The sequence below is a fragment of the Trichosurus vulpecula genome, chromosome 2, assembly GCF_011100635.1.
Source record: "Trichosurus vulpecula isolate mTriVul1 chromosome 2, mTriVul1.pri, whole genome shotgun sequence".
Taxonomy (NCBI): domain Eukaryota; kingdom Metazoa; phylum Chordata; class Mammalia; order Diprotodontia; family Phalangeridae; genus Trichosurus; species Trichosurus vulpecula.
This window is the reverse complement of record NC_050574.1, coordinates 278,082,665-278,094,159: the sequence shown is the minus strand read 5'-3', so window position 1 is coordinate 278,094,159 and position 11,495 is coordinate 278,082,665. Positions and strand designations below refer to the sequence as shown.

At 37.2% G+C, this 11,495-nt stretch overlaps 1 non-coding gene across 1 annotated transcript; it reads left to right on the top strand.

Moving 5' to 3' along the window:
• Positions 1-249: 249 nt before the first annotated feature.
• On the top strand, positions 250-356 carry LOC118840634. Its single transcript, XR_005009803.1, has one exon. It is a non-coding gene; the product is annotated as a U6 spliceosomal RNA (small nuclear RNA).
• The last annotated feature ends 11,139 nt before the right edge of the window (positions 357-11,495 follow it).

Sequence of the window (11,495 nt, the reverse complement as noted above, 5' to 3'; positions counted from 1 at the left end):
CAGGAAGTCATGTGTGTTAGAGATTGTGTTAGCTATGGAATGTTCTAACCTTTAGGAAGAATTTTGATGGAAAGATAGGGCTGCACTGTTGTGGGAGAAATTTGAAGATTTTCAGTGACTGTGGAGGAATATTTGTAAGTCTGTGTGAAGGAAGGCAAAAATAGGGACAGGAGAGGCTGAGACAGGTAGAAAAGCCAAGTACTGGCCAACTCTTGCTGTTCATTGAACCCCAATAAGAGAGGGAATGTGGTGCTCACTTCAGCAGTACCTACGCTAAAATTGGAATGATACAGAGAAGATTAGCATGGTCCCTGCGCAAGTATGATATGCAAATTCGTGAAGCATTCCATATTTTTCTTGCCTTCTCAAGGAAGGTAGGGAGGGAAGAAGGGAGAGAATTTGGAACTCAAAGTTCTAAAAACAAAGGATTAAAAAAAATTGTTTTTACATGCAACTGGGAAATAAGATATACAGGCAATGGGGTATAGAAATCTATCTTGCCCTAGAAGAAAACAAAGGGAAAAGGGATGGGGGAGAGTGGGGTGATAGAAGGGAGGGCAGACTGGGGAAAGGGGCAATCAGAATTTATGCCATCTTAGGGTGGGGGAGGGTAGAAATGGGGAGAAAATTTGTAAGTCAAAATCTTGTGGAAATCAATGTTGAAAACTAAAAAATATTAGATAAAAGAAATTAAATAAATGAATGAATGAATAAAATAAATGAGAGGGAATGTGTTCAAGAGCGACACTTCTTATTCTTTGATGTGTGTTGTAAACTCAGGTGAACGATGAGGAATCTGATAACCAGATCTAGTCTTGTATGGCTTGTCAGAATTGGGCATTTCCTTGAGTTCTTCCTAGGGTGTTGTCTAGGAAGTCATAACTGTCTTGATTAGGATTAGTGGGAGGTGACCTAAAGCAAGGTGTGTGTGTGTGTGTGTGTGTGTGTGTGTGTGTAACAGTTTCATGACCCTTGGAATTGACTTTTTTTGTATAATGGGTAATATTGTTCTTTTACTATTGATAAATCTGGGTGACTACTGATTTGGAATAAAGCTGCCATTTACATTAGTGAAAGACTTCTAGAACTCTTCCCTCTTGGATTGTGATAATAACTGATATTGAGCAATTTAAGGTTGGGTGTTTTATGTATCTAATCTATGTGATCCTCATGACAGTTCTGTGAGGTGAGCCCTATAAGCATTATCACCATTTTATAGATAAGAAAACTGAGGGCTAGGAAAGTTAAATGGCTGGTCACAGAATTAGCAAGTCCTGGAGGCAATTCTTAAGTCCTCATTCCAAATCCACTCCCCTATCACATGCCCTCTTCTGGAATTGTACTGTCTGATCGCCAAGGGCCAAAATAATGAATCTCAAAGAGTCTCTTTTCTAGAAATCTTGCCACCCAATGATGAATTTCTTTAGCCACAGTGATGTATGAAGACTACTAAAGAAACAAAGGAGTTATGATTTACATCATTGTGAGTAGTGCCCACATAATTGAAAGTCCTAATCCTTGAAACAACCCCCTCCTTCCATGCTGACAAAAGATAGCTGGCATAGTGGCGTACTACTGCAAACAAAATCCTCACTGTTCTCAATAGTTTTGCTTTATACTGTTCCTGTTTCAATGATTGTCAATCTCTTTCATTCTTTGAGTATTTACCATCTCCATCCTTTACCTCATATACATGCATACATAAATGCAAAGCAAAACAAAAATACTACCAGTGGGAAAGCCCTAATACTGATTGCTTTGGACACACTACTAGAGAGCTTCACAACCAAGAATGACGTTACTGATTCAGCAAAAAACAACATGGCTCACTTTCTGGCTGATCTACAGCTACAAATATTTTATTCACCTTCCTTTCCCTTCATCATCTCTCTATGCTTTATAAACATTCAATCTGCTGAAATTAAGTGAGGCAAAGAATATGTATTTAAAATTGCTAAACATTTCATTGGAATATAAGCAGTAAATCTCAAGATGCAGAGTTAAAGAAGATGACCAGTTTTTGACTCACAGTCAAATCCATCTTCCCCCTTAGGTTGAGTGGGCAGCCACTGTGGAGATAATCCATGAAGAGAATGAACTAACATTAAGGTGGGTCAGAAAAAGGTTTCTTGCAGAATGTGGTTCTTCAGTTGAGACTTGATGGAAGCTGTGGAAGCCAGAAGATGAAGATGACAATAGAAGGAATTCTAGGCATGGAAGGCTGCCAGTACTTGGGGAGGTAGTTGTCATATATGTAGTATTAACTATTGCAGAGAGTTGGTGATATGATTGGAAGGGAAGTAGCATATCAAACACTTTGCACATCTCAAGCTATTATAATTATTGTTAAGGCCCACAGAGAGAGGCAGTGTAGTTAAGTGACTTAAGAGCTGGCTTTAGAGCTTGGTTCAACTCCTCCTTCTCATACATGCCACCTGTGTGATGTGTGGCAAACCATTTAGCGTCTCAATGCTCCTTGCAACTCCTTTGAAACTATAAATTACAGTGTAACTGTTAATCTGCACTGGTAGGTGGATTTTCCTCACTGAAAACTTCCTATACTAATGAAATCCTGTGTTTAGAACTGACTCCCCAACCACCTCCTCCAAAAGTATGGCTTTTAACCGTGATATTCCTCCACTGAAAAACCTTCAATAGTTCCCTATTGCCTACTGAATAAAACATAAATTCTGGCATCTGATGCTTTCTATGGTCTTGCTCCTCCTTTTTTGGTGCAATCTTGTCTTGTACTATTTCCTTTTGCATATTCTACGTTCAAGCAAAATGGGACCATTCTCCATTCCCAGTCCTGTTCTTATCTTTTCCATAGACAAGGCTTCATGCCTTGAGTGGATAAATCCCATTCCCAATTCTTTGTATTGAAGTACCTTCCATTTCAGACCCAAAGGAAGGCCTACTTAATCCATGAAGACTTTCTAACCACTTATCCCTCTTTCTCCAACTAAAAAATTTCCCTCATTTATCATAGAACTTAGCCTGGACCTATTCTTTGTACTTATACATCCAAATCTCACTGTTATTTGTCTTTTCCCCAGTTAGAGCAAGAAGTTGGCGAAATACAGTCAGAGAGCCAAATCTAATCTTAGCTAAATCTAGGCTGCCTGTTTTTGTGTGACCTGCAAGCTAAGATTTTTTTTTTTACATTTTCAAATGCACAAAACTCTACTTAAGAAATCAAGCAGTCCACCATATTTAGACCTCCTGCTGTAGTTTGCTAACTCCTGAGTTATAATGATGTCTATCCCCGAGAAAAAGGGTAACTCTCTTTGGATTCTTAGCATATTAGCTTATTACTCTGTATACTTAAGGCACTTAATATATGTTTCAATTAAGTCAATCCTCTGAGCGACTAACACAAAAATATTATTGCCTCCTATTATAAAAAGCTCACATTCATTTGTAACATAACTTAGCTAGTCAACTTTGGTCTGGTATACACTGAACCTTAATCAAGTCATTAAGGTGGGATGTGAAAGATGGACCTTCACTTTCCAAGGACCAACTGTGTAGCTGGTGAAAGGGAGCACATGTACATATCAGGAAATGCTAACTAAATACCAGGGACGATCAGGGAATTCCCTGGGTAAATGATACATGAGATAAAATAATGATGTTTAAAAAGAATATGTGTGCTAAGCCCAGTCACTCTATTTGTTGAGGGAGGTTTGTCAGCCCCAGAGTATATGAAACCTTCCTATTATTTATTCTCTGTGTGATTCCCATGATCTCTTTTTGATAAGACTAGCTCCTTACCACTAGTTTCATAATGCCCCTGAACATAACTGAAGAATTTCTTTGATCAACTTGGGCTCCTTTAGATAGTATTTTCTTGATTATAGAAAGGATGAGAATTACAATATCTTCCTTTTAATTTCATAGTTAATTAAAATCTCTTAGATCCATTGACTATGGTAGATTTCGTAGTGAATATCATATCTGTAGTGAATAGCGTATCTCTTCTCCAATTGGGAAGCAATCTACCCCAGGGTCAAACCTACAAACTCAAAAATTAACCATTGTTCTATTTCCAGTGGTTCTTCATAAACCATCTTCTACCTTTCCTCTGTTTCTCTCCCCTCCATCCTCTCACTGCCTTTAGAACTGGGTTATGCTTGGCTCGGTGGGACTGCAGTCTTGGCCAATGGCATGCACCTTTCCCTGTATGTCTTCATCTGAAAGTGCAAAGAAGAAACTGTATAATTTACCAGGCCTTCCTGGGTGGTCACACCTTCCTTTTCTCTTCTGTCTAGGCTAACCCAGTTACCATCTGTTCTGACTTCTTCACAAAGCACCGCAGGCTCTTCTGCTCTTGACAATACACTGTAGTGTTCAAGCTGAAAAATGAGCTATGATAGAAATCTGAAATTCTTTCTTGCTATACAGTAGTGTCCAATTTCCTAGGTTTTGTTTGTTTCAGGAAGACATATATATATATATATATATATATATATATATATGTATGTATATGTGTGTGTGTATATATATGTGTGTGTGTGTGTACAGACACATATACATAGGCTTTCAAATTTCCTTTTGTGTATTTTTATATTCCAAAGGAAGAAAGAAAAAAATCAATCATAAGAGTTCATATAATGTGTATTATATACTTGAAAGCATTCTATCCTATTAGATAAGTATATAGTCAGGAAATTTTAAAAATATATATTGTATACCCAAGAGACCAGAAAAGGCTTATTATCATCTATTGGGTAAATATGTATGTAGATTATTTTTCAAAATATGTTACAACATTTTTAGTGTCACTCTGGTCAATTGGTAGAGTATACAGTTAGATTTTTTAAAATGTACATTATATAGCCCATGGATAGAAGGGGCTCAATCTGCTGGATATGTTTTTCTAATTTCAAACATGCCTATCATTTACAAATTCCTCAAATTTCTCAGTTGATCCCTGCTGTTGTGTTCTGAGAAAAATGTTACTGCCTGGGAAAAAAATCTGTAATAAAATAGCAGTCTTGAACAATAAGGGTTTAAAAGTTGTAAGATTTAGGTAATTTCTCTTAATGGCCAACATGTTTCTACTTCTGTATTAGAAGAGAGGATACATTGCTATCTGTGCATTTGGATTTTGCCCTTAATTCTTTTGAAACCTATGAATGGATAATTTGCAAATTATATTTTAAAATCACCATATTTGTTCAGATATAAATGCTATAATATAAATCAGTCAAGGTATTTATATATTGCAACTTAAATTGGATAGATTTTGTCCCAACTTTTTTTTTTCTAAATATATGGATATAACAGAAATTGAGAAAGGCCGACTCATTCATGTCAGGTAATGGATTACAGCATTCCGTATAAGGCAGTAATCACAAGCACAATGTGATTTTTTCTTGTGAGGAGCTGAGTTCACATTCTTTCCATTCAACACAACTGTGTTTTCCACTAGCTTGAGGACATTTCTACTTGGAAGTTATGTACTGAGGAGGAAAACAAGTAAGAACCAGATGAAAATGAATTATTGTCAATTACTGTAAGTATTTATAAAGGTTGGTAAAAGAAAACATCAAACCAAATGCTGTGTAAAGATATTGATAAAAATGCTTAGAGCAGATTTGAGAAAATGTGCTTCTTTCCCTCCACTGAAAAGGTGGAGATCTATGGGCATTGAATTTGTCAAATGTTGCACACTGTTGCAAATGGCTGATTAATTGGGCTGACACCCCCCCCCCCCTTTAAAATCTTTGCTAAAAGGAATGGATTGCTGTGTACGGGTAAGAAGGGATATACTTGGAAACTAATATGATATAAAAAGGCATCCATAAAAATAAAATATATTAAAAGGAGTATCTGAAACCCAGAAGAAAAATGCAAGGCAAAACCAAACAAAAAATCCACTAAAAATCTGTATAAATGACTTGTCATCATAGAATAACCATTATTTGTTGGTATGAATAATGGAAAAGCTAGCACCACTCCACACATACCCAGTGAGATACAAAACATGTTCATTAGTTCTTTAATATTTTGTTAATTTTCCTAGTGTAGCAGAAGCATGATGTCCATTAGTTTCAGAAAACAAAGCATTTACCCACTGTTTACTTGTATGTTCAACTTTGACTTCAAACAGCCCTGCTTTCACTAGAGTATAAATGGTTGAATAAATTGAGTATAGGCAATTGACCTTGCCCTATAGAAAATTCCACTTAAGTGATTGAGTGTTGCTGCATTGCCATGCATTACCGTACACTACATTACATTTTAAGTACAGTTCTGTGCTCAAGAGAAGGGCAAAAACTCTAAAGAGTAAATTCCACTTTTTTTAGGAAGCTATGGCTATATGAACATCTGATCCTGAACTTTAATAAAAGGATATCTTTTTGTTTCAATGTAGTTTCAATGGGAGAAGAGGGATAACAGAAGAAAGCTTAGACATAGCTTAAATTCAAGGCAGGAACACCTACTATGTGCAAAGCACCATACTATGCACTGGGGATATAGACCCTATGCTCCTCAAGTCACTTCACCTCTCTCTACCTCAGTTTTATCATCTATAAAATGGACATAAAGTATTTAGCATAGTGCCTGGCATATGGTAAGCACTATATAAATGTTAAATGATGATGATGGTGATTATTAGCCCCTCACTCCCCGGGTTGTTGTAAGGATAGAGTGAGATAAATTATATGTAAAGTACTCAGCAAACCTTGAAGAACTATGTAAATATTAGCTATTCATATTACTCTTTTACATAGATAGAAATGAAAAAGCTTTTGCTGTTAAGGAACTTCCTTATCTATGGACTCATAAAAATATGTCAAATATTGTCAATATGGAAAGGAAGTCACTTAAAGTTTTTTTTTCTTTAGACTTTTCATTCTTCATTTCTTCTTTGCTTGACAATAAGGATTATGACTGATCTACTTGGCATGTGTTGGCAGATCAAGAAGAAATGGATGGAAGTTAGAAAACAGCAGATTTAGGGTTGACTACGGATAAACTTGTTCATAGTCAGCTGCCCCAAAGTAGAACAGGCTGCCTTGGCTGGGTGGCATATTTTCCCTTACTAGAAGTCTTTAGACGAGAGCTCCAAGAAAAATTGTGGAGGGGATTCTCAAACACTCCTTGAACTGCATTATCTCTTAGGTCCCTTATAATTTTATTCTTTCTGGAATGTGCATTTTAATTATTTTTTGCCTATCTCCCTCTTTCACTCCCCTATCCCAAGAAAAAGCTTGGAAATAAGGAAAGAACAGGAAAATCAGAAAAAAGACAAACAAACTAGAGTGTCACATTAAATCCCATGCATGGAGATATGTAAGGAACCTTATATGAGATCTCCATATGCAGTTCTTTCACATAAGCAAACATCTCTCCCTTATATAAACAGCACCCTCAAATGCATTAAAAAATAAACAAGCCTCATCTATCTTGTGCTACAGAAACCAAAAAGAGGGTCATTTCTTTTTAATGCCATCATGAAGCCAGAGCCAACAGAGAAACTATAGCAGCAGGGATGCTTCTCAGAATGAGGTCTTATTTGGACTCATACTTGGGTCCAGCTCTAATGTGTGGGGGAAAAAAAAGTTCTTTTCTAAAAACAAAGAAGGTAGAATACACAGTTGGGGGTAGAACTGAAAGGAACAGGCTTGAAAACAGACCTGATTCAGTCAAGCTACTACATTATTCTAGTAAGCCATGGTTGGGTGAAGATGAAACAGGCCATGAATCCCTTACCAGATTACCTCCTAAATAGGACTTTAGCCTTACTGGAAGGCTAGCCCCTATTGATAGCTGCCCTGCCAGCCAGGCCGTAAAACCCTGGGATGTTGAGCTAGCAGGAGTATCAGGTGTTGAGAAATGCAATGGGCCAGCATTCAGCATTTTTGCTCTTGGTTTGAAAAAGCCTATTTATGTATAGGTTCCCTGATGCAGCAGTGGTCCTGAAATGTTTCTATTCTAAACTATCCTAGGATGTGAGGGTAGAAATTTGGATAATAATGGCATATATATGTTACACACACACACACACACACACACATATATATATATATATATATATATATATATATATACTCATACATACAGTGTAGGATAGTGTATATTTATGTATATGTATATATAAATATACACTATCCTACACTGTATGTATGAGTATATATATATATATATATATATATGTGTGTGTGTGTGTGTGTGTGTATAATGTATACACATACATATGTACACCCACTCTATACTACACTGAAAAGAGGAAGATGAGATTTCTTGGCATAAGACTGCTTGATCAATGGCTTCATGGTTTGGGGTAATTTAGAAATGATTAGGTTCTCCTCTGAACTTGGATCATTCTAAGAGATTAGAGCAAATGAAGGTTTGCTAATTACGTTGTCCACAAACTCAATTATCCTTTTCTTTAGTCCTGAATTCTCTTTGATCTCTCTGTAGCTTTGACATATTAACCTTTCTGATATGCTTTGCTACCTTGGGTTCTAGGACCCTACACTCTCACTTTTTTTTTCTTTTATCTTTTTTGAGTTTTTAGCACGGTGCTCTGGAAATAGTAGAAGCTGAACAAAAAATTAGTTCTAATCAATTACTCTATTTTCAAGCACCACTACTATTGATAACTATGCTACTCATTACTCACTTTCCCCCTAAACAAAGGCATACATACTTTCTTCTTTTCACTTTTCTTCTAGTATTATTCCTCAAATTGCCACTTTGGTGTCAATGACTACTCATCTAGTTATCCATACAGCCAGTCCCAGCCTCTTCCTGGTGCACATTTCCAAGTGCCCGTTGGACATCTCCATCTAAATGTCCTGATAGTACCTCAAAAATCAGCGAGTCATAAAATGAACTGAAATTTCTCCCCTACCCCCTACTTTTACTCAAGCCTGGCTAGACCTCTTTCTAATTTCTCTAATTATGTTGATTCTAGCCCCGTCACCTAAGCTTAAAAACTTAAGAGTTTGTTATTCTCCTCACCCCATACAACAAGCCAATATCTTATTAATTTTACATCTAGGATGTCTCTCATATCTGTCACCTCTTTTCTACTATACTGCTACCATCCTAGAGTTCTTATTGCTTCTCATAAGTACTGTATATCCTTAGCTTAACTGTCCTCCCTGCCTGCTATCTTTCTCCTCTCTAACAGATTTGTTCATGCAGCTGTCAAAATAGTCTTCCTAAGACACATTTGAGCGTATTGCCCATCTATTCAAAACCTTTAGTGAATGGGTGCTTAACATGTTTTGTTTGCCATAGAACCTTTGTCAATCTGGTGAAGTCTATGGGCCCCTTCTCAGAATACTGTGCTTAAATGTGTAACATAACTAGATTATGAAGGAAACCAATTAAACTAAAATATAATTATTAAAATATTAACAAGTTCCTGGATCACAGGGTAAACACCCCAGATTTAGTGGATCTCTATCATCTATCATATAATATGCAAACTCCGGACCCTGGGTTTAAATCATTTCATAGGGTCTTAAGCAGAGACAAGGTCAGAGATAACAGACTTCATTGACAAAAAGCATTGGATTCAATTTTAACTTGGACATATTCTGTCTTGTGACTATGTGCAAATCATTTAAACTCTCAGTTCAATGGCAAATCTCTGAGACTACAAGTTACCAAAAGGACTTGGAAATCTGCATCTTTGGAAGAAGTTTCCAATCAAACAATCAATAACAATTAATAAGCACCTTCTATTAGATATTTTGCTTGTTAGCTAGCTACACTAATGGAATCATTAGTCTGGCTTAGTAAGAAAAATAAGTAATAATTTGAACCCAATATAACTATCTGGTCTCTTCACACTACCCCCCATTCACCCATTCAATTCCAGCCAAACTGAACTACTATCTTGTCTTTGGCTTTATCCTATCTTCTATGTCTCGCTGAATTCACACAGGTTGTTTCTGCCCTTTCTTAGCCCATCAAATCCTTTTCCAGCTCAATTGCAACCTGTTCCATGGACCCTTTCTCTTACTTGCCTTGGTTGAGAGATCTTTTTCTCCTTAGATTCTTCATGGCTTAATTTTATAGATCATGAGTTAAGAACTCCTGGTGCAGGGAGACCTTCCTTTTCCCTTTCTCTCTCCCCACTCCCCACCTCCCCGCCCCAGCTAAAATCATACCTACCACAAGAAACCTCTCCCCATCTTCCTTAATGCCAGGGCCTCCCTTTATTTCTTAACTCTAATTTATCCTGCACATATGCATAGATACACAAAAATGTCTATCTATACATGCATATATATGCATACCCACATATATGTGTATATGTGTATATAACTTGTGGTGTTTGTCCTCTGTTCTCCAAGAGGACCATGGCATCAGGAAAATGATGACATGACTTGCAGTTGATTTTGATTTGAGCAAGGGAGGGCTGTGCAAGGTTACCAGACTCACTTTTTCCTCTAGAGCCATCTGGGTCCAGTGGCCTGATATTCATCAGGATGACTGGAGATGGCCCAGGATGCAATGGGAGATACTGGCCCTTTTAGGCTAAGGTCTTTTCAGGTTCTCACTTTGAGTGAGCTAAGTCCCATTCAGTGAATAGGCCTCTTTAAGCAGTGAGTCAAAGGATGGCCCCTTCAATTAAAAAAAAATCAAACTGGAAGGGGAAGACTCTCGGGGTTGCTGGCTAAAAGAGAAATGGTTACTATTTACTATTTACATTCACTGGGAACTAGGAGGGCAGGGACCTATTGTTGTGCTATCTAGTGATTTGGCTTTAAGGCTTGATCTTTGAGAAAGAAATCTAGCCAATAAACCCCAAGTTAAGGAGGCAGCTTTCAGCCAACAAAATGTACCTTCCTTTGGGCAGAGCACCCTCAGGTAAGGGGAGAGGAGGGAAGGGCAAGGAGGGAAGGAGTACACAGTACTATATAGTATATATAGAGGAGAGTGTATAACTTAGTTATATAGTAGTTCACCTGTTGGCGCCCACATTAGACTATGGCCTTGTTGAGAGCAAGGACTGCTTTTTTGCCTTTCTTGGTATCCCCAGAGCTTAGCACATAGTAGGCACTTAAATAAGTGCTTATTGACCTGTTGACTGACTGACTTATCTTTGTCTCTCTTTTGCACTTACCAGATTTGGCCTTGTATCTTGGTAATTTTATCTTATCCACTACCATTAAGTTCCTCAAGGAGAGTGTCAGAGGATTGTATTATTTTTGTATCATCAATGCCTAGCATATTGCTTTGCTCATAGTTTCAATTAGTGAGAAAAAAGCATGCATTAAGTGCCTATTAAGTGCTAAACACTATTCTATATGCTAGGGATAAAAATAGAAAAAGTGAGATTGTTCCTGCTCTCAAGGAGTTTACATTTTAATTGGGATAGATAAGTTATAAAAGAAAAGTCAGCTTCAGGGAAGCTGGGAAGGACCAGAAATAAGTCCATATTAGTTATGTAATGAATGCTGGTTCAACTGAATTCAAATAAATTAAAGAAAAATCAAGATGATTATAGCAACGATAGGGTAGGG